The sequence below is a fragment of the Vipera ursinii genome (genome assembly GCF_947247035.1).
Source record: "Vipera ursinii genome assembly, chromosome: 2".
In the NCBI taxonomy this organism is placed as follows: domain Eukaryota; kingdom Metazoa; phylum Chordata; class Lepidosauria; order Squamata; family Viperidae; genus Vipera; species Vipera ursinii.
This window is the reverse complement of record NC_139513.1, coordinates 34,214,635-34,236,587: the sequence shown is the minus strand read 5'-3', so window position 1 is coordinate 34,236,587 and position 21,953 is coordinate 34,214,635.

Here is a 21,953-nt window from a genome sequence, read left to right as displayed (position 1 = left end):
CAAGGTCTGAACTACACTGGAGTTTTCTAAAAGATTTTTTTTTTAAAAAAAAAAAGAAGAAATGTTTACAGAATCTAGAGCTAAAAACCGGCACAAAAACAAATGCACAGCCTGAATTAGAACACACACATATATACAAACAAGACTTCCTTGCTTCATCAGACCAGAATGAAAGCTCAAGTGAAATCTTTTGATGTTCCTTGCACAGATGTTGTGGCCGAGATCTTCCATGGCGATGCAAAATGAAAAGGAATTGAACGACAGGAAGTTGCGGAGACCACACGTTTCTGATACTGCAGACTGAAGCTGCAGTTGACAAAGGCAAAACAGATTGAAAGAGATGAAACCTCATGATGAAAATGTGGAAATCTGCGCTCAATAAATATCCGTTGAAGGAGTAACTGCACTTCCCTGAGGGAGATACAGTATCTCAGAAATACCTACTGGAAAATCTTAACAGAATAACAGACTTAAGGGTCCTTGTAGGTCTTCTAGTTCAACCTCCTGTTCAAGCAGGAAACTCTGTTTGTCCAATGATTGTCAAATCTCTTCTTAAAAACCTTTAGTGTTGGAGCACCCACAACTTCTAGAGGCAAGTCATTCAACTGGTTAATTATTCTCACTATCAGGAAATTTCTCCTTAGGTCTGGGTTGCTTCACTCCTTGATTAGTTTTCATCCATTGTTTCTTGTCTTGCTTTCTGGTACTTTGGAAAATAGGCTGTGTTGGCTTTTTTGGCAGCTGCAGTCCACTGTTAGCTCATATTTAAGTGATTGTCCACTAGAACTCAAAGATCCTTCTCACAGTTACTGCTACTACTGAGCCAGGTATCACCTCTTCTGTGCCTGTACATTTATTTTTTCTTGCCTAAATGTAGAACCTTACTTTGCTTACCATTGAATTGCATTTTGTTAGTTAGGGCCCAGTGTTCAGATCTGTCAAAATCCTTCTGTATCTTGAGCCTATCTTCTGGAGCAGGGGTGTCAAACTGCTGGCCCATGGGCCAGATGCATCATCCTAAAACTGCGCCCACCCCATTGCCGGCAATGGAGAAAAAGCTCCAATACGTTGTGCGACGTCATGTGATGTCATGAGTTTGACATGTCTGTTCTGGAGTGTTGGCTATTCCTACCAGCTTGGTGTTGTCCACAAATCTGATGGGTTCTCCTTCTATCTCTCATTTAAATCATTGACGAAGATATTGAAGAGTATTTGGCCTATGACAGAGTCCTTCCACATACAGTAGATGCAGTTCCATTAAGGACTACATGTAACAACAAATATATTTTGAAAGGGTTACAATCTATTATGTGTGGGAAGCCTTTTCTCTCTAAAGTTGAGAGACAGATGATCAGTTGCAATGAAAAAGCCAAAAGCATCCTTAGATGTGCCAATGTTTTCTATGTACCCACATGAGAATAGTGTTAAATTACTATCATAATCTGGTACCAACAGAAGAGAATATTTGTAGCTCAGGGCTGAACTGTGGGGTCTTTGGTGCTCTCTAAGATGGGCTGTTTTCTTGGAGACATTTCATTGCCTGAGTAGGTAATATCCTCAGTACTACTAGGGGCTGGGGTTTCCTCTCTCTATACCCTAGTGGCTTGCCTTGTCAGGGTTGATGGGAGTGTTCTTGGTGTGGTTTGTTGTTGAATTGCCTGAATTGGTAGTTCCTTGATTGGGGTGTTCTTTATGGCTTGGTTGTAACAAGAAACTATCAACTAAGAGAAACAATTAAAGAGTAAACAGCAGGCTAATCAGGGAAGCACTAAGAACAGTCTCACCAAAACTGAGGGGGCAAACATAAACAGAGAGCAAACTCCACTCCTTTTAGTGCAACTTATAGAGAATGAAGTCCATGCTTTTCAACCTCTTACAACTAAACATGGCCACTTAATTATTCATGCAAAATGAAATCAGAAATGAGCCTTAAAGGAAAATCAGAAACAAACATGAAGAATGACACTGCCATTGAAGCTTTAACCTTATTCTTAGAAAATACTTTGTGTTTAACCTCAAGTTCTAGTCTAGTAGACATGATTTAGAACCGACTCCTTGTTTTGTAGAACATGAGCAAGTAAATACTAGTTACACAATAAAGATTAGCAGAAATGTGTTCAAGGAGTATTTACCAGAAACCAGATTTCAACATAAAGGAATAGACTAAAAGCAGAAAAGGATGTCATATATCCCCTTTCTAATCCCGGTAAATGTTTACTAAGAAATGGTACAGAAATTTATATAATAAGCACTAAATAAATTGACAATTTCTGCATGCAAGAAATATTACAAAGATTAAAGCTAAGGCAAATATATATACCAAAGTAGCATAAACCTGATAAATAGACTGTGAAGATGTAAATGAAGCTTAGATTGCTAAACTTATTTTTACGATGCTTTATTGAATGTTAAATAGCATTTATTTATTTATTTACTTACTTACTTATTTAATAAAATTTGCATGCCATTTACCAGTACTATATAGATAGTGCTTGACTTATGATCACAATTGAGCTCAACATTTTTGTTGCTAAGTGAAACATTTGTTAAGTGAGTTTTGGGCCATTTTATGACCTTACTTGCCACAATTGTTTGGTGAATGTACTGTTAAGTTAGTAACACAGTTGTTAAGTGAATGTGGCTTCCCCTTTCACTTTGCTTGTCAGAAGTTTGCAAAATGGATTCCATTACTCTAGGATACGGCAACCATCATAAATATGAGTTAGTTGCCAAGTGTCTGAATTTTGATCATTTGACCATGGGGATGCTGCAACAGTTATACAGTAAGTATGAAAAATGCTCTTAAGCCACTTTTTTCAGTGTCATTATAACTTCAAATGGTTACTAAATGAACTGTTGAGAAGTTGAGAAGTACCTGTATATCATGAAGGACTACACAATCAATTAAAGTACAAACAATACATTAACACATTTTTAAATAGTATAAGTAATCTCAAATTAAAGAATGAAAGGGAATCAACAAGGAATAAAAATAATACCCAGCAGGATGTCCTCAATTTTTGGTGAAGACATGTCCATTTCCATGTTGCTGTACTACTTCTTTTCCATCCAGATACTAACTAATCCAATAAAAGGGAATATGTGCAGTTCAAGGTTGAATTGAGGGTTCATTGGTGTTCTCTGAGACGTTTCATTACCCAACTAAGTAGCATCATAGCTCTGATGATGGTATCTAGTTGGGTACTGAAATGTCTTCAATAAAACAACCAAGGTCAGAGAACACCAAGAACCCCTCACTAACCAACTCTGATGATGCTTATTTTTCTTAAGATCAATTAAGATCAGTTATCCTGTTCACAACCTGTTTTCCTTGTTACCTTCTGGGAGGAGGCTTCATGGTATCCGAAGCAGAACATCCAGATTCAGTCACAGTTTTGTTCCTTGTAGTATTTCCACTGCAAATTGTGGATGCCCTAGAAATGTTTCAACTAATGGTGGGATGGCATAGGGACTATTCAAGGAGCTCAGCAACCATACTAAAAACTTCCATAATATCTCCCAAACCTGAAACATCAAAAGATGCTTTTCCACGAGGCAACTGGACTTTCTTGTTTTTCTTTGAAGACGTTTTGCCTCTCATCCAAGAAGCTTCTTCAGCTCTGACTGGATGGTGGGTAATGGAAGGATTTATACTCCTTGCAGAAAGCTGGTCCTTTGCCTTCCTTCCATTCCCCACCATCCAGTCAGAGCTGAAGAAGCTTCTTGGATGAGAAGCAAAACGTCCTCAAAGAAAAACAGACAAGTCCAGTTGCCTCGTGAAAAAAACAACAACATCTTTTGGATAACTATGACCTGGATGACTGAGAATCTCCATAGACAAAACCTGAAAGAGTCCACAGTGAGTTGACTGCTCTATGTATGCATAAGTTTCCTCCCCAAATCAGCTCCTTCCAGTTGAGTAAATTTCCCTAATGAACCCTAATGATGGACAAGAAGCAACTTCTTTAAAGGTTCTTTCTTTCCCCCCACTCATGCTTGAACATTCCTTCTCTAGGGCTAATTGTGTCATTGGTGTTCCTTGTCAGTCTAAGTAAGTGGGCTCTTGAGGGAGCTCTTGAGCCTAAATGGACCTACCACTTTTTGATTGTTCACTGATCCCTTTTCTCTGGGTTCCTGTTTCACTGCCTTGAAAGAAAAAGCAAATAAAGGGAAGTTGCTAGTCTTCTAAAGCCATGTAATCTCTACCAATGACCTTCAATATTAGCAGTGAATTGCATTGAAGAGCTGAGCTCCCTCTTGGCATGGGGTTTTCCCCTCTCAGCTTGTAAACACTAAACAACCCATGAGATGATTGCATATTTCTCTGCCACATAATGAAAGAGAAAAACAACAGTGTCCGTGGAAAGGAGAAAGTAACTTGAATAGGCAGGTGTGTGGAATGTTATGAGTTTTTTTTGGGGGGAAAGAGGATAGATGTTGCAGAACATAATGCTGTTAAACGTTCCCTTTAATATCCCTGTTTGGTTGCCTAATGAATGCAACTTCTGACCATGCAGTGCTGGCCAGATTAGGTCAGAAGACCTATCTGGTATTTAATGCAGAGACGGGGTGAGTGTATTGGGAGCAGTCGGTGTGAGATGGCCATTGAGATTTTATTTCTCTCACTAGGAGATATCTCTCCTATGGCCTCTATCTTCATCTGGGACAAATGAACAGGCAGATGCTACTGATGTTATGGGGCCAGCTTAATGCCCAGCTGCATCCCAACTGAACTGGCAGAATTAGTGGTCTTGGGAATAATGAGGGGTCCTTGGTGTTCTCTGAGCTTGCTTGCTTTCTTGCAGACATTTCATTAGCCAAACTAGGTAACATTATCAGTGCTAATCCAGTGATGATGTTACCAGCACTGATGATGTTACCTAGTTTGGGTAATGAAACATCTGCAAGAAGACAAGCAAGCTTGGAGATCACCAATGCCCCCTCATTTCAATTCTGAGCTACAAATAATTCTCCTTTCTTGGGAATAATGTTAAAAGGCCTCAACATGTCGAGGCTCAGATGAGCAGCATCACCTCCAGGGGTCTGTCTGTCTTTTTAAGCTACTGGTCTAATCTCTAAAGCAAGGCATAACTTGATTTAGAATTTGTCTCAAGAGATGCAATAGATCATGGGTGTCAAACTCAATTGCATCATGTGACGTATTGTGACATTTTTTTTACTTTCATGGAGCTGGGGTGGGTGTGGCCTGCATATGATGTATCTGGCCTGTGGGCTGCCAGTTTGACACCCCTGCAATAGATTCTGTAGATACAGACTGCCTGTATGTGACTTGGCTATGATGGTCTATGACCACAATAAAGATTGGATTTGATTTGATTATATAGAGCCTTGGTGGAGCAGTGGGCTAATGCCTCCTTAAGTAACACCACCTGCCTGCAATTAGTGCAGGTTCGCATCCCACCAGGCTCAAGGTTGACTCAGCCTTCCATCCTTCTGAGGTAGGTAAAATGAGGACCCAGATTGTTGGGGGCAATTAAGCAGACTTTGTAATAATGCCGCTTGGGGGGGGGGAAAGCCCTAATAAGCAGGCATATACATAGAATGAAGGCTATTGCTAAGCACATTGGTTTGTGCTTAAATTGTAAGCCGCCCTGAGTCTTCGGAGAAGGGCGGGATATAAATGGGATTAAAATAAAAATAAAAATAAAATAAATATATGAGTTGGAACTTGGAACAGTGGTTATGTGGTACTTTCAACTCTTACTTGCAAACTACACTAATTCCTAGGTAGCCAAGGGACCATCTTATCACCAATGTGATTTAATGTCTGTAAGAAGATGCTTATGAGGTCATCGGGGATTTGAAATTAGATGTCAAAAGGGTGCTGATGGCACCCAGCACTGTTTTGCTTTAATTTCTGAATCAAAACAAACCTATGCAAAAGCAGAGCTTAACAATAATTGTGGACTAGACTAGGGTGATTAATGGGAAGGTGAGTAATGGATTAAAGGACAATTGAAGAAGAAATGTCCAGAAATATCTACACTTTCCTATCTGCACTCATTCTCTTTTTCCTACTGTTTCCTCCTAGTAGATGAATACTATTCAGGATTTCTGTGCTATTGGGGTTGCTTCCAGCCAATCAGCTGGAGTCATTCCATTCTCGCTCCAGTTTATTTTTGAAAAACTGATTAACCTTGTATCCACATGGTGTTTTCTTTTGCAAATTTTGGAGTTTCCTGAAATCTGTCGCTATCGCCTGCATGCGTTAGGCTACATAAAGATTGGCACTGTTGTGTATTACTTGGGATTAGTGGAAAGTTAAACCACTTTCTGTTGGAATTTGTTATGGTGGTTGTGCAGGACACAGATTCTTGGTGAGGCTTCTTCCAGTAGCAGAGAAAGATGTAATGGCTTTAAAAAATAGGAAAAGGAAAGTTTAAAGGACATTCAGTGTTGTGTGGATTTCATCTTGAAATCTGAAACTGACTGTTTGAAAATAAGATTTCCATTTATATGTTTGTTACCATGGCAATAGGTAATAGTAGTGTGTATGCATAGTAGAGTGCACAAACACACATGCATACATAGTCACTCACACAACTCAAAGGGTCTTCCTATTATTACCAGAAGAAGCATGTGAGAGAATTGCCAACATTAAAGATAGCAGTGAGAAATGCTACAGGCCTGGTGCATTTTCAGAGCTGCTGTTTTATGTTCTCAACAATATAAAGCTGTTGCAAACCAGCTGTATGTGGTGTAGGAAGAACAAAGGCATTTGTCTCCTGTGAAAAAAGGGTTCTCAGTAGTGACCTTCAGGTAATAAAAGACATTCTTTTCAAGGGTAGAAGGAAGGATCACTCATCAAATTAAAGTACACTCAGTAGCCTCTCTCATCTAAGATGGTACATTTACTTAAGAAGGGTCTAACCGGTTAATAGCAATATATACAATACTAGATAAGGTCTCTTGTGTTCATTAATCACTTCAGCCATCAAAGGCCTACCTACTGCTCTGTATTACAGCTCATCCCATTTGGATGCTTGAAAAGCCACATTCAAACATGTGGAAGATTCTGTTTATAGTCAGCAGGATTGTCCATTGATAGCTAATTATTTTCAGATGGAATTTCAACTGTGCACAATTTCTGCAAAGTTAGCAATGATGTTTTCAGGAAAATAGATTAAACAGGAAATACATGCACAAAAATGTGTGTGGTTTTTTTCTACCCAGATCATTATCTTTTCTGACCTTTCATTACAGAAATCCCTGACCTTGATCATATTTGGTTGTCATTGTAAAGTAATTCATAAATACTAGATAATGATTTAATGGCATATGGATGGATTATGTCGAAGTGTACAAAGGCTTCAGTTTACTTGGCCTTCTTTCTTTCCATTACCAGGGATCAGGATTTCAACTGTTTCCATTTCATTGTTTACCATTCTTAGTTAAACAGAATTCTGGCCTATGATAGGAGAGGGCAGCTGAATTGCCCAAAATTGATTATAAATACTGGTAATGAGGAATTGTTTCCTATAAGGAATATGCTATACAGATATGTAGATGGAACACATTTTAAGCCATTTTGGGCTGTATTTCCAAACACAACTAAAAATCTTCTAAGGTGGGACTCTGCAAGCATGGCAACTTTAGGACTTGTGGACTTCAACTCCCAGAATTCCTGATCCTGGGTGTTCTAATGAATATTTTGAGGGAGATGTTTTTTCTGAGCGCCAAACAATACACGTTACCCATTGTATACACAACCCTACTTTTGACCTAAAGTAAGCCAAGTAACACAGTTGAAAATTAAAAAAAAACAGCTTTCCCAGCCCTACCCTTCAAAACCCTGGAAGAAGGAATAAAAAAAATCCCAGTTCTGTCTATCTAGTATGACTATCTGTCCCTCCTGATCCACTTCATATCTTGGCCATCCACACATTATTGGGCCTATCTACAAATGGATTTGAATAAAATTCTCTCTTCCAATAGTAGGGTGATTGTGCCTATTTATAAGCAAGCAAACTAACTAAAATATGGAAATAAGTGGCATACCTCTTTGCTTATTACATAATAGAAACACCAAATAAAAATGAGAAATACCATTTTAATTGAAACACAATAAGTTGAACCTCTCCACTTCAGGATTATGTGATATCTGATTCATTGGGCTTGCACAATACATTAGCCTAAAATAGGCTAAATGGGATCAGACAGTTTGTTGTTCAACATGTCTAGGGAACCCATGCTATTTAGTGTGTTAATCCAGGTTTTGGAGTGTAACACGTACAAAACCACCTGCTGGATAGCTCTAAGTACCCATCTCTTCTGTTTAATCCTAGCTGCGGTATTGACATTTCTTGAAGATTTATTATTAAGTAGCATTGGAACATTTATGATGCAAAATAGTTTGAACCCTCCAAAATGCTGGACATTTTGAACACTTAAGCATTCTTAATTTATGGGGGTTTGCCTTTCTAAATTTGCAGTCCTATGTTCACACCCCTGGGAATAAGGCTACTGAACGCAGAGGCACATATCTGTGAGTAAATATGAATAGAATTTGACCCCACATCCTTTGTTCCAGAGAAAGCTCTAAATCATCCTGAACCCAATGGAGATTAAATGTGAGTCAATATGTATAAGATTATATACTAGTTACCTTTATACTGAATGAATCAAATGCACAGGTATAGTATAGGTGGTACCTTGCTCAAGGTACCTTGCTTGAGAGGGATCTCAGAGTCCTAGTAGACAATCACTTCAATATGAGCCAGTAGTTTGCTGCAGCTGCCAAAAAAGCCAACACACTGCTAGGCTGCATTAACAGAGGGATAGAATCAAGATCAAGTGAAGTACTAATACCACTTTACAATGCTTTGGTAAGGCCACACCTGGAATACTGCATCCAGTTTTGGTCACCATGATATAAAAAAGACTCTAGAAAGGGTACAGAGAAGAGCAACAAAGATGATTGGGGGACTGGAGGCTAAAACATATAGGTTGCTGGAATTGGGTATGTGTAGTTTAACGAAGAGAAGGGTGAGGGGGGACATGATAGCAGTGTTCCAATATCTCAGGGGCTGCCACAAAGAAGAGGGAATCAAGCTATTCTCCAAAGCACCTGAAAGCAGGACAAGAAGCAATGGATGGAAACTAGTCAAGGAGAGAAGCAACGTAGAACTAAGGAGAAACTTCCTGACTGTTAGAACAATTAACCAGTGGAACAACCTGCCTCCAGAAGTGGTGAATGCTCCAACACTGGAAGTTTTTAAGGAGAGACTGGACAGCCATTTGTCTGAAATGGTATAGGGTTTCCTGCCTGAGCAGGGGGTTGGACTAGATGACCTCCAATTTCCCTTCCAACTTCTTCTTCTTCTTCTTCTTCTTCTTCTTCTTATTATTATTATTATTATTATTATTATTATTATTATTATTATTATTATCATCATCATCATCATCATCATCATTATTATTATTATTATTATTATTATTATTATTATTATTATTATTATTATTATTATTATTATTATTATATCTATGGAGATTCTCAGCCATCCAGGTCATGGTTGTGCTTCTCAAGGTGCTTTTCAGGAGGCAAGCAGACTTTCTTTGTTTTTCCATGAAGATGTTTCACTACTTGTCCAAGAAGCTTCTTCAGTTCTGAAAGAAAGTCCAGTTGCCTCTTGAAAAAACACTTTGGAGGTTTATTATGGTAATTAAATTAGAACCCCAATTTAGCACAAATGGTAGAAACCTAATATTCCCAGGGAGATGCAGGGCTTAAGTGCATGTAACTTAGTATTATGTTGCCTTGTCTTATTTGGTCTAAAGAATTCCCACCTTCTTTTAATATATTTTCTGTTTTATTCAAAGAGTGCAATCTGTTCGTATTTCCCCAAGCTGTCTTTAAACTAAAACTGACTGATTACCAGTTGCTCCTAAAACATTTTTTGCAATAGATTGTCTAGTGCAGAAGAAAAACCTCCAGTTTTTATGATATCCCCCATATTCCCTGCTGATCTTTTGGAGGCAACAGGAATATCTCCTAAAAGAAGGAGATGGAATGAATAGAAGGCCAAAGAAAAGATAGTGAGGCAGAGTAGAAAAGATCCTGTCTGGAAAACAGACAGCTATCAGGCAAATGGGCTGTCTGGCTATGAGATAACAAGGTTTTGCAGCGTCTGTGTGAGGTGGAGGTAAAGTTAGTCCTTTACCACAGCAAATGCTTTACTCAGTGACTCATACCTTAACTATCCAAATAAGTTCAAGAGGGTGCCCTGTGTTTGCATTTATTCTTTCTGTCCCCTGCTGTGAATTTATAACCTTTAAAAGCAGCAGTTAATTCTATCCAAGCAAGCTTTAAAAATAAAAATTGAGCCAGGGATCTCAGCCGGCCTCCCCCCACCATCCCCTCCTCCCTCCGCCAATTTAGTTTCTTGGCTCCAGTGCAAGGCCATCTTGCGGCCATCTTGATTTGCAAGTAAACATGATCCTTTTGCTTATCTCTTCACAGTTGCTTAGATCTCCCCCCCCAAGTTGAAAACAACATGAAGAGGGGGGGATTCAAAAGGAAGGAAGAACAAATGGATGAAAAAGAAATGAAAAACTTCCTCTCTCTACCTCAGTACAACTGGAGCACGAGATCTAGAAAAGAAAGATCTTTTGTGATAGTCAAAAATACTTTCCTAGTTTGATATAAAGTATTCTGGCTAATCAACTTTTAAAATGTGGTATTTGAAGTGTACTTATATCCACTGACACATGTATGCTTAAGGACGTTTTCCAACAACTGGAACTAATCACAGCACCCCACCAAATATTCAGTAGCAAAGTAGCACCAAGTTTCCATAATTCTGAAAAGACTGGAGAGATTGCCAATCCACAGACAAATTTTTTTTTCAAAGAGAGAGAAAGACATTCATGGACTATAAGCAGTGCTTTTTTTGTAAAAGAAAAAGGTGCCGGAACTCACACATGTCATACAACCTGCCTTGCCTACCCTACAAGGTTCCATCCAAAAAAGGTGCCGGAACGCCGTTCTGAGCGTTCTATGAGAAAAAAAGCCCTGACTATAAGTGTCATCCAAACACAAACCCTAAAAAACCATTGATGCTCAAACGCTGTACAATTATTTTATTTTTATTAATAATTGTATACCACCTAGAGTCCTTTTGTGAAAGAGATGAGTGGTTCTTAAATTTGATAAATAAGGAAAAAAATAAATAAATTATCACAGTATCTTCTGGTGAGAAATCTTCTCTATGTAAAGGATGATGTGCTTGTAAGTTTCCCAAGGCATCAAACTAACCTGTGTGGAAAAGACAATTCTGCAACTATGTATTAAACACTCATTTCCAAATGTGCAGTCAATGAAAAGACTTCCTGGATGGAATTATGAAATGTTTATTTTCTAATTGCTATGCTCATTCTGAGCACAATTAGCTATAGATGAAACCCCTCCATTATGAAGAGAGGAAGTTTTGATGATACTGAACAGAAGAAAGAGTATGTTGGGTAGATCCTGGCTCTAGTTCAACCAGTCACTCTCTCTTTGCTGAAATATCTCATAGTTTTGGAAGAAAAAATGAACTCCTGAAGAAAAAAAAATTAAATTGAAGTAACAAATATATAACTTAGGTTAGAATCATGATGACAAGTCCAATCATCAGAATTTGTAAATCAGTGTTGTGAATGTACTTAGAAATTAGACTTGTCAATAATATTTCTTCCAATCAAACAGGTGCAGATTTACAGCTAAGGCATCTACACATCTGAGAACATATAGCTAAAACAGGGAGATCTCTAGAGGCTTTTGCCCACTTACCCCAAACCACAATAGAAAGGTCTCCTTATCTTATCTCCAGTTCAAGTGCTAATGGGTATGACTTAAATCAGCTTGGTGTTCTAAGCTGTACTGGTGCAAAAATAGTGTTTTTCCCCTTTGTGCCAACAATATCCCAAGGCAACTACCCATTACTTCAGAGATAAAATCAGTCCTGGGTGGGATCTGAGGCTGGTTTCAGGCTTATGCAGTCTTGACCTCTACCCTCTGGTCCCTGGATAGTTTATTTTCATAATAGACAGAGCAGGGCCAGGCCAGGAGACCATCAAAACTTCACAAGAGGGATAGACTGCCCAGTTAGAAAGACTGTTAATTCAGTGGTGGGATTCAAATATGTGAACAACCAGTTTTCTGTGTGGATGCCTCTTCCAGAAGTCCATTCTGGGTCTGGGCAACAAAAAATTAGCTATTGGTTCTTCCAAAGTGGTGCAAACCAGCTGAATCCCACCACTGTGTCAATTCTTTAACTCAATGACTCCTACAATTTAATGCAGGATAAAGAACAACCACCACCAAAGACATGGCATATCAGTGGAGCAGTGTTAATAGGCTGTCACCTACCACTGTTGTCTTCTGAAGAGCTATTAGGTAGGTGGGCTTTGTTGCCTATATAAAAAAGGGGAACGAGTGGAAGAGAAATGGATTTAGACATAAGGAAAATAGCTGCTTGTGTCCCATTGGTGCTTTTTCAGAAGGCAACTGGACTTTCTTTGTTTTTCCTTGAAGACATTTCACTTCTCATCCAAGAGGCTTTTTCAGTTCAGTCCATTTGCCTTTTGAAAAAGCAGCTTTGGGACAATGATGACCTGGCTGACTGAGAATCTCCATAGACATTTAGCTACTTGTGTCTAAATCTCCATTCATGACTGGACTTATTTTATCCCCACCAAGTTCAGCTTGAGGTTTGATTGAATGGAGTCCAAGAGAAGAGGTAAGGGAAGCAGCCTGAAATGACAGGCCTACCTCATTTCTGCTCTAGTAGGTAGAAGAAGAAGGATGTCAAAGCCCCAAATAACAACTGCTTGTTTTGGTAAACAGTCAGATCAGAGGAAATAGGCAGGAGGATCGTACAGGAGTAAAGTGTTTGTTTGTTTGTTTTTAATGTCAGTATGGTACCTGCAACCATGCTATCAAAACCCCAGCTCTTCTTTACATGGATTTTAGGCATTGCATGCATTTTACATGTATCATGTGTATCAATATACGCATTTTATATGTATCATATGTACATATACATTTGATTTCTGCTTAGATTGTAAGCCGCCCTGAGTCTTCGGAGAAGGGCGGGATATAAATGGGATTAAAATTATATATATATATATATATATATATATATATATATATATATATATATATATATATATATGTACATATATTTACATTTATCATATATATATATATATTTATCATTTATCATATATATATATATATATATATATATATATATATATATATATATATATATATACATTTATCATATATAAAAGAAGTCTCAACATCCTGGTAGACAGTCCTGGTTATTTGCAACTAATTTGGGTTATTGCATCTTAGATAATTTGATCTGACCTTCAAACCTGACCCCTTCACTGGTCAGCTCCTAACCCCAAAGGGCAGGTGTTGGATGTATATTCTCCCAGATTGTCTTATCAAGTTTGTTGTTGTACCCAACATGTACAGATAGGGGTATGTATATCACACAATCTATTTTGGTGCACCTAAGCTAGAATTGTTTTGACTCTGTGATTTAAGATTTTAATCCACTGTCAGAAATCAGCTATCTTGTGTATATGAAATTAGGAGAGAAAGCCATCTTGCACCTTGTTTTAAGGTAAAGGTAAAGGTTCCCCCGCACATGCGTGCTAGTCATTTCTGACCGGTGCTCATCTCCGTTTCAAAGCCAAAGAGCCAGCGCTTGTCCGAGGACGTCTCCATGATCATGTGGCCGGCATGACTAGACGCCAAAGGTGCATGGAACGCTGTTACCTTCCCACCATAGTGGTCCCTATTTTTCTACTTGCATTTTTACGTGCTTTCGAACTGCTAGGTTGGCAGAAGCTGGGATGAGTAACAGGCACTCACTCTGTTACGCAGCACTCAGGATTCGACCTGCCAAACTGCCGATCTTCTGATAGACAAGCTCAGCATAGGTAATAAAAATTTTGGGTTGATCCAGAAGAAAAGGCCAATAAGTCATTAAAATGAGGGCTGTGAATGTTTTGACGAGCTGACTTATTCAGTGATGTCTTTATTTTTTCCCCAGGTTCACTGAGAGATATAAAGGTAAAGGTAAAGGTTCCCCCGCACATGTGTGCTAGTCATTTCCGACTCTAGGGGCCGGTGCTCATCTCTGTTTCAAAGCCGAAGAGCCAGCGCTTGTCTGAGGACGTCTCCGTGGTCATGTGGCCGGCATGACTAGACGCCAAAGGCGCACAGAATGCTGTTACCTTCCCACCATAGTGGTCCCTATTTTTCTACTTGCATTTTTACGTGCTTTCGAACTGCTAGGTTGGCAGAAGCTGGGATGAGTAACAGGCGCTCACTCTGTTACGCGGCACTCGGGATTCGACTCGCCAAACTGCCGACCTTCTGATCGACAAGCTCAGCGTCCTAACCCACTGAGCCACCACGTCCCTACTGAGAGATATAGAGGTAGTTTAATGGTAAAAGAGTGCTGTCGTCAGGTCATTTCAGAGACTTCGTTCCGAATCATTTCTGAACATGTGCAACTTTATGAAATGTATCACCTGTTTTCAGCCTTCAACAAAGTGCACTGTACCAAGATGGCTTTAACAACCTTTCAGCAAACCTATCCCAAAAAAATCAACACACTTTGCAACAGGACTGGACAAACCCTTGATTTGGTTTGGAAATGTTGTTTGTTCGGTGTTTACATTTCCTAAGCATTTAGTCCTTACTTTCTGAGGGCTGTATACATTTGCTGGCCCCTTTGCTCCGAGTAAAAGCCTGATGTATTGTACACATTCTTTGTTGTATTCAGAGAACTACATGTGGGATACATGTTGTATCCCACATGTAGCCAGCTGTCTCAGAGTCAGCTTGGAGACTCAGCTGCTTTGCAAGCCAGCAGAAAAGCTGTCCTCAAGCTCTTGAGGGCCAACTGCTGCCTTGCATTATTAGAATTCTTCTGTGGAGTCCTTTTCACAATCAAGAGTGTGTACAGATAATCCTCATATTCTTCTCTTCCACGTCATCAGTAGCCAAACTGTATGGCTCCTGCTGCCTCAGTCTTTTATTTCAAATCAAGACATAGGACTGAGCGTTAAAAGCAAAGACAATTTGTTAAGCTTGTATCTTGCATTTTTCACCAAACACCATCTTTTATCTGATATAAAATAGGAAGCAAAACAATAGCGGTGGTAGTGTTACTTTTTTAAAAAAATACATTAAAAAGTGAAATAAAATAGATTACAAAAATAGCAAAATAGTATGCAAATAGTGCTTCTACACATAGCCGAGTCAGCCTCACAGGCTTACATTCTGATTAAAACATTGTTCTGGCTGAAAGATGCCACAGAAAAAGATCGACCAGCCTCTATTATCAAAGAAAGTTAGAGCCAGCAATGCTCCTTTTCTTGACTCTCAGATGCTATAGGTACAGGATAGTATGAATAGAGAAAGCTCTTTTGAAAAAAAATTGATAAGAGGTTGCAAGTGAAAGTGGAGTGACGGTATCATTGGCTTTCTGTGAGATTTCTGTTCAATAGTCTGGATGCAGCAATAGATTTTAAATACTGGAATTGGGTATGTGTAGTTTAATGAAGAGAAGGGTGAGGGGTGACATGATAGCAGTGTTCCAATATCTCAGGGGCTACCACAAAGAAGAGGGAGTCAAGCTATTCTCCAAAGCACCTGAAGGCAGGACAAGAAGCAATGGATGGAAACTAATCAAGGAGAGAAGCAACCTAGAACTAAGGAGAAACTTCCTGACAGTTAGAACAACTAACCAGTGGAACAACCTGCCTCCAGAAGCTGTGAATGCTCCAACACTGGAAGTTTTTAAGAAGAGACTGGACAGCCATTTCTCTGAAATGGTATAGGGTTTCCTGCCTTAGCAGGGGGTTGGACTAGATGACCTCCAAGATCCCTTCCAACTTCTTCTTCTTCTTCTTCTTCTTCTTCTTCTTCTTCTTCTTCTTATTATTATTATTATTATTATTATTATTATTATTATTATTATTATTATTATTATTATTATTATTATTATTTCTCAAAAGCACTTGTTTCCAAAAGTGTTTTTCTTAAACAGATGAATTGTCAAACTGTAAAGGCAGCAAATCACAGGAATTATTGGTCTTCTGCATAGGGCAGTTTTCCCTAACTGGCACATGTTAAATGAATTGGACTTCAATTATCATAATACCTAAATAGGTGGAGGAATTGAAGTCCCTAACATCTGGAGGAAATCACCACTGGAATAAGATGAGCTATAATTAACAGTAAGCTCCTGGGAGAATCAGAAAGGAAAAGATTACAATTGTTCCAACTTTTTTGTTTTGTTTTTTAACTAATGACAATTAGTTAATTTATTTCATCCTGTTTCACTTGTTCTGTCACTAAATGCTGAATGAAGGTCTGTGCCTCCTTTCATATCTGCTCAAAATGTGTTTTGCATGGCTAGGGTTCTCCGAAGTAAAATAATCATCCAGAAAAATACTGCTGGATATCCATTTTGTTTTGCAAATCAGAAACAAACTCTTGATGCAACTAAAAAGATTTATACTAGCACTCAGAGATTATGGACTTGATGCAAGTCTATGAAGAGCAATGGGTGAGATTCAGCAGGAACAGTATTAAGTGGAAAGCATGATGAACATATTGGTTTAGTCTGCTGAAAATGAAATACTGGGGAGGAAGCAGCATGGGGCGAAATAAATTACAGAAAGATAAGATGGTTTTTCAGGAAGACCTACTGTATACCTCTATCTTCTCTGCACATTCATAAGTTGTTCTAAGTAGCAACAATTGGAAATTCTTGGATCAGGATCTGAAGACATCTAATAGGACAAACAGGAGTGCTACTAAGCAGTGATGTAACTGGATGGGAAATAGACAGACTGAAATCTGTAAGTCAGGGCCATGAGATACTGTACATAAAAGGAAAAAGGGGCATAAATACATGATATAAATATGCTCTTCATAACATTTACAGTTTGGTATGTCACATCCCCATGCAATATCTTGCTGGTTTATATACTAGTATGAATGTCTCGTCCCATTTCTTCAGGGAAGATTGCAAGTAAAATAGACTACTTTCCCACCTTCTTTTTTTTTTTTGCTTTTGGATAGATGCCTTTTGCAGCTATTAGAATTTGTGTGTCTGGGCTTTCTTAGGGCTTTCTCCCGCTGAAAATTAAAGTGCTATTTTCCCATTCTGGAACTGGCATAAAATTACACTCACATGAAATTTGCTGAGTCCATTGATGATCCCAATGTAAATTTAAGTATTTGTCTAGCCTAGTCTGCTCCATCCTGGGATCCTCAACTTTATGGCAGAACAATCTGGAGGAAGCAATTTTAGGCATCCAAAGGGCATAATTTGAGGGAAGTAATCTAGTTCCTAAAAAGCCATTTTACTATCAGCAGTTCTTACTGTGATCCATAGAAATCATTTTGCTGCCTCAGTTCCAGTGAAATGTCTTCAAAGATAGGATGCCTCTCTGATCAAAATTCAGTAGGACTATCGGTCCCTTCACTTAGGAGAATCTTATAATTGCAAAAAAGGTGACCAACATTGCCAGCCCAGAAACATTAAGTACAAGGTGGGTGTAATGTATTGGCCATAATTGTTTTAAATCACTTGCTTAATGTCTGATCACTTGCTTAATGTCTGACCTAGATTTCTCTGTTATGTAAGGGTTGCTGTTACTGAAAGCCAGACTTGCTGTCTCCAGGCTGATAATTAGGTTTCTGGTGGGAAACTGTTACTTTAAACCTATTGGTCGCCACCTAGAGGCTAACTGTATAAATAGCTGTGCAGCAGCCATTAGGGCTGCTTCTGTTCTGAGTTAATAAACTTGCTTGCTGTTTCAACACTTTGTCTCACTCAATGCCTAAAGAACTGAAGATATAATAGTGGACACTACAGACTGCTCAGACAGCTGAGGAGGAGGAGGAAGAAACATGCTCATTCACAAGACACACACCTACACACTGTAGAAATTCATCTCTGAATGTTTTGCTCTAATTGACTGTACCTCCTGCTGTTTGGCTTGTCCTATTCTCTAAAGCATCTGAAGGCAAGACAGAAAGCAATGGATGGAAACTAATCAAGGAGCAAAGTAACCTAAACTAAGGAGAAATTTCCTGACAGTTAGAATAATTAATCAGTGGAACAACGTGACTCCAGAAGTTGTGAATGCTCCAACACTGGAAGTTTTTAGGAAGAGATTGGACAACCATTAGTCTGAAATGTATAGGGCTTCCTCCCTGAGCAAGGGGTTGGGCTAGAAGATCTTCAAAGTCCTTTCCAACTCTGTCATTCTGTAATTCTGTTATCTGCTCAGGAACTGATTGTTGGTAAATGTAGCAAACCCCCTTGTGAAGAGCAATGACCTGAACAGAAGTGAACCAACTGCAGAAGCAAAACAATTAAATTATTTAAGAGTTATCCAATATATTGTTATCCCACTCAGCAAAAAAGGAGCCTCCCATTCAGCTTTTCAAATGTGCCATCTAATTCTCCCTCTATATTTATATCAAAGCTAATGTGGTATCAGCCATTTGGGGTTATAGGCTCTGAGTAACTTAGGGATAACGCAAATGATTTTTTAAAATAAAGATGTGCAACCTTATCTAACGCTCCCAGATATCAAAAACAGCAGTTTAAATATCATATTGACCAAGTTTCAGTGGTTTAATTCTACAAAATTCCTAATAGCAAACATCAATTGCTTATCAAAAAAATTCTACAAGCAATTTTCTGTTTCTGACCATCAATACACATCTTGTATTACAAAATAAGTTTCTGTGTTAGACACTTCTTGAATTAAAACTGTCCTGTATGAATCCAGTTAATATGCCAGTACTCACATAGAGTTAGAATAAGACTCTTAGAATAAGACAAAGATGGCATTGAATTCCTGGCTGATTTCTAAATAATTCATTGAATGAAGTAAAGATCAAACAACTCTGACTTGATAGTTGAATTCATAGCAGATAATCCAATCTTTCTGGACAGTGCTGCTGTTTGAACATTTGTTTGCCAGCTTATTTTTTTTCCTTCTTTCCTATCTGTTACATGTTAAAAGACAAAATATTTTTGTTCACAGACTATAGCAGAAAATGTTAGAAATCTAGAAGACCATAAAATCAGGCCCTCCTGAGGAATTCTTTTTTTTTCAGATTTCCAGTTCTGCCATGCCTTTCTGTCAAATGGAGAACTTGTTTTGCCAAAAAAGCATCTGTGTGTTATCAGCACGGCATTTCATCTGGAGGCCCATCTGAATAGGGGGATGGGGATGGGAATAACAAAATAGCAAAAGCTATGGCATGTATCACCTTACTTCTTGAATGTGATGGGAAAGAAGATAACTATTCTTCAATATAGCAAACCTTTGGCACTAGAACAAAGAATTCCTTATAAAGTGGGGTTTTTTTTTCAGATGACGGGAGGGGTGAAAGCAAAAAAGAATGGCAGCGATGTTTTGTTAATGTTTGCACAATGTAGATATGATGGTTCAATTAATATCGGAGCATTTTTCAAAGAAGCAATTATTGTTTTCATGTATAAATCATGGGAGGTATGCAGCAATCACCTCACTTTTTGTGGGTTTTGCAAATTAGGGTTTGCTTGTATCCTGGCAGTGTAATCCTATCTGATCTCAAACCTTCTGCACAGATTGCATACCACTATGATTATGTATTTGTCTTTTCCCCAGGCTGCCAAAATTGCATACAGCACATCATTTGCAATTTGACCTCTAGCACAACTTGTACAGTGGAGTCAACTCCTTGTTCCCCACCCCCTAAAACACACACACACACACACACACACACACACACACACACACAGAGGCGGGGGGGGCTCTTGTTCTTCTCCTTTCCATAGCTAATGTTCTTCATGGTTGTTCTAAAAACAGTTTGGCCTACATGAGATACGAAGTTAGAGAGAATGCTAAATCATGTATTCTAGGTCAAGTTAGTGCAGGTATTTGACCTGATGGTTAAGGCAGCCAATAGAGATGCCTCCTTATAGCACTCATGGATTATAAAGCACAATTTGCCTCTACTGTACCTTTTACACTATTGGTTATGAATAGCTTTTTAAAGAGATACAATAGACCCACTGTATTCAAACACCTGTTGGAGGGCCTCCTTTACATTAGATTCAAGATGCCAAAGGTCATCAGTCATAATTATTTTTAAACAAAACACTCTTAGTTCACAAAAGCCAGGTGGTGAATCATGAAAGACATAAGAGTAATGGAAAAATATAAATTAAAATCTGGCTTGAGAAAGGGAGCTTTCACCTTGGGTCCAAAATGCTTCATTTGATCCCATGAGAAATAGTAATACCAAATCAGCATGAGAAATTCAGCCTTCACAATCCTGGATTAACTTTTATGAGAAAGTTACCGAAAGTCCCAGGCCTCATTCTCAAGGACCTTTCGTTAACCATTTCCCAGGATTTACAGAGAGCATGCATACAAGCGTCTAAACTCTGCAGAATCCAACAGAAAGGATTGTGGGGTTTTTTGAGAAAAAAGTCTGCCCCCAATTTTTATAGAGATTGGTCTATGAAGTCTCAACCAAAATGCTTGACCGTCCCAGAAGCATCAGTACAGTTAAATTTAGAGTGACTACTTATCTGCAGTATGACTTTCTGACTGATTTTAAACCCAGGTTTGCAGCAATTCTTCTTGAATTGCAAATACCATCCAGATAAAACAATGCAGGAATGCATCAGTAAGATGGCATCCAAAGATGAGCTGCTAAGAGTATGCCAGGGGCATCAGCAAACATGGGAGGAAGATCAAGCAGAGGAAGTACCATGGCAAGACAAGACCCAGCATGCACCATCAACAGGTAGTGGAGATGGCTGACATTGGGAGTTCCTACCAGTGGCTGGAAAGGATTGAACTAAAGTTCATAGCCGCACAAGAACCAACACTAAGCATCAGAATCTTTCATATCTGACTTCCAGATCCAGATGGACACACAGGTACTGACCAATCAACCAGATATCATGGTAGTAAACAAGTACCAGAAGACATTGGTGATGTGGAATGGGACAATTCACCACAGCCATCTTGCCATGGCCAGCTCACCATGGTCAGCTCTCTAAAGCCAACTCTCCACAGGACAAGTCACCATGGACATTTCACCACAAGAAAACTTGCTGCCGAACAATTCAATGGTTTTATTTAATGATTTATAATAATTTAAAAATTACGGTATGTTAATTCTTGTCATTCATATTTCCATCTTGTCCCTCCTTTTTCATTATTTCTTTAATTATTCTCTTTCCGCATTTCTTCGATATTATGTAACTTTTGTCCTGTGGGAAGTTGTACTATGTCCTATGGTGAATTGTCCCATGGGGAGTGTTGGCTGTGGCGAGTTGGCTGGGGCAAGTTGATTGTGGCAAGTTGTCCTAGTACCAAGTGAAAATAGCATCAGAAAGAAAGAATAAACTAAACTGAAGAAATATTAGGGCTTGAGGGAGGAAATGAATAGAATAGAATAGAATAGAATAGAATAGAATAGAATAGAATAGAATAGAATAGAATAGAATAGGATAGGATAGGATAGGATAGGATAGGATAGGATAGGATAGGATAGGATAGGATAGGATAGGATAGGATAGGATAGGATAGGATAGGATAGGATAACAGAGCTGGAAGGGACATTGGAGGTCTTCTACTCCAGCCCCCTACTCAAGCAGGAGAACCTATACCATTTCAGACAAGTGACTGTCCAGTCTCCTCTTAAAGATTTCCAGGGATGGAGTGCCCAGGACTTCTGGAGGCAAGCTGTTCCACTGGTTAATTGTCTTCACTGTTAGGATTTCTCCTTAATTCCAGGTTGCTTCTCTCTTTGGTCAGTTTCCAACCATTGTTTCTTGTCTTGCATTCTGGTGCTTTGGAGAATAATTTGACCCCCTCTTCTTTGTGGCAGCCCCTCA